This window comes from Lactuca virosa, chromosome 5 (assembly GCF_052849685.1).
Source record: "Lactuca virosa cultivar CGN04683 chromosome 5, Lactuca_virosa_CGN04683_v6, whole genome shotgun sequence".
Taxonomy (NCBI): domain Eukaryota; kingdom Viridiplantae; phylum Streptophyta; class Magnoliopsida; order Asterales; family Asteraceae; genus Lactuca; species Lactuca virosa.
In genome coordinates, this window is record NC_136430.1 from 331,422,129 (window position 1) to 331,424,754 (window position 2,626).

General features: G+C 34.5%; 1 pseudogene; it reads right to left on the bottom strand.

Annotated features, from left to right (window-relative positions):
* Positions 1 to 713: 713 nt before the first annotated feature.
* LOC145110781 (putative carboxylesterase 7 pseudogene) lies at positions 714 to 1,818 on the bottom strand (annotated as a pseudogene).
* Positions 1,819 to 2,626: the final 808 nt, after the last annotated feature.

Genomic DNA, 2,626 nt, shown 5'->3' on the forward strand with positions numbered 1-2,626 from the left:
TTTAAATCCATAACATCTCATTTAAGATCCATAACCTCTCATTTGGGATGTCACTCCTTACCGCTAAGCCAAAGATCATTTGATTTAGTAATTGGTAGGGAATTGTGAACATTTTGATATTAATTTTATTTTTGTAATAAATGCTAAAGTTTAAATTAATGAACTTATTAAACAAAAATTTAAGGGTATTTATTAATTCAGGATCAAACAAAAGGTCTCGGCTATCCTGTTTAAAATTTATGAAAACCTTAGAAAAAACTAACGTATTTTCATCAAATGTTTAAAAAAATCACATTTTTTTATGTAATAAAACCCTTATATTTTCTGAAGTTTTTTTTTTAAGGTTTTCTGATTTCAGAAAACCTAATCTATTTTCATGAAATGATTAAAAAAACCATTATATTATTTTTTAGTGCATTTAAACCTTCAGATTTTTTTGAAATTTTTTAATCTAATGAATTGTAACAATCAAAACATTGAGAATCGATTACCTAGTATTTTCGGCTATCTAGGATTTACCGAGCTCAATGTCTTAAATGATACATTTCAAAAAATATAAAAGTTTTAACGTACAAAAAAATAATATAGTGATTTTTTTAAGACTTTGATAAAATTATGTTGGGTTTTTATAAGGTTTTCTATTAAAATTTTAAAATATTACATCCAAAAATCAGATGCCTGTGAAAAGATTAATTTGTAAATTCAACAAAAAGTCCATCAAAATATTAACATTTTAAAATAAAACATTCATATTTATTTTAGCATACAATACGTTCTCTCAGACCTCATTTATGAATGTAAAGATTCTGGCTCGTAAAGTACAAGCATTTGCAGCCGAAGAGTTTTTTAGGAAAAACACATGTTCCTCCCCTTTGTCCTCTGCCACTTCTAATTTTCCTTTCCATCCACTTTTTTCAATCACTGCTTTGTAATTCCAATCCCTAGCCCTCATAAAATCATTTCCACCGATACAAACCAGCATCTTGGAGCAACCGATACCCGTTACTCTTGGATCCATATCCGGGTTAATCAACGGGTCATCCGGTCCGCTACTTCCCGGGTGAGCCAATGCCCACAAGCCATCCAAGTAAGCAACCATTTCGGGTTTAATCCAATCGGACTCGTCACCCACCCGTTCTTTCCCCCAGAAATACGGGTGAAGCAAGATAGCACCCTGGAACCTTAAACCGGATGGGGTATCCGATCCGACCCGGATCGCCATGTGGTGGGCTATATTACCTCCGGCACTGTCGCCAGCGATGAAGATGTTTTGAAGATCGGCGTATTCGTTCAACCACGGCTCTGGACCATTCCCGTTGACATGCTCCGCGACCCACTTGATCGCTTCCCATGAGTCTTCATAGGCAATCGGGAGGGGAAACTCCGGCGCTAGTCTGTAGTCGACGGAGACGGCGACGACGTTGGATTCTGAAACGACAAGGTTGAGGAAGTTGTGGTACATGGAGGAGGTGGTGGTTTCGATGACGAATCCACCGCCGTGAAAGAAGATTAAAAGCGGGAGTTTTTGGTGGGAGTTTGTGGGTTTTGGGATGTAAAGCCTAGCAGAGATGTTGACTTCCTGTGAAATCACGACGTCTTTTGAAATGACGCCGGAGGAAGGATCGATGCCGGCGGGAACAATATTGGGTACGTAAAGTTTCTGGATTCGACCGTCTTTGAATATACGAACCAAACCGGGGACTTCTTTGATGATTTCATCGGTGGACGTGTCCATGTCGATTGCCGAAGATGCAAGAAGCTAACGATGAATTATGATTTTCAGTTTTCACTTGTCATGAATAAATAAGTTATAGGATTTTCTTTTTAAGCGGATCCCATCTAGAAGACAACGTGCTACTCCTGTATACTGTAGACGTGGGGGGACCCTATGGGGCTTTGGCTTCTAGATGCCAAAGTCAAATGTTTTATTTTCCATAAATAAATAAGACAAATTTGAGAAATGGTCTTGTGCGATTTAAAAAATATAGCACATGATTTTTTTAGGATTTTGTTTTGTTTCTTATAGATATAAAATAAAATTTGAGAAATAGTCTGAGATTTAAAAAATATACCACATATTTTTTAGAATTTTTTTGTTTCCCATACATATAAGACAAATTTTGAGAAGTTGTCTATGTGACTGATTTAAAAAATATAGCACAAATGGTTTTTTTTTTTTTTCATACTCACAAAATTTAAGAAATGGTCTATGCGATTTAAAAAAGTATAGCACATATGATTTTTATGCAGGATTATTTTTTTGTTTCCCAAAAATATAAGACCAAATTTAAAAAATGGTCAATTAGTCTTACACTATTTAAGAAATACAGCACAAATGGTTTTTATGTAGGATTTTTTTTTTTTTTTTGTTTCCAAGAAATATAAAAAATAAATAAAAAAAATAGCACAAATGGTTTTTATATAGGATTTTTTCTAAGTAAATGGTTTTTGAGTTTGGAAACCTTTATATGGATGGTCCTTATCTCATTTGTTTTTGTTTGTTTTGCACCTTAAGGCTAGACATGTTCTCCTCACATGGAGGCATTTAGGTCATTTCATTGTTCTTTTTGTTGGAGCGTGAAAATGTTCTACAAATAATGAGTGATAGTTAGGTTGTATTTTCCCT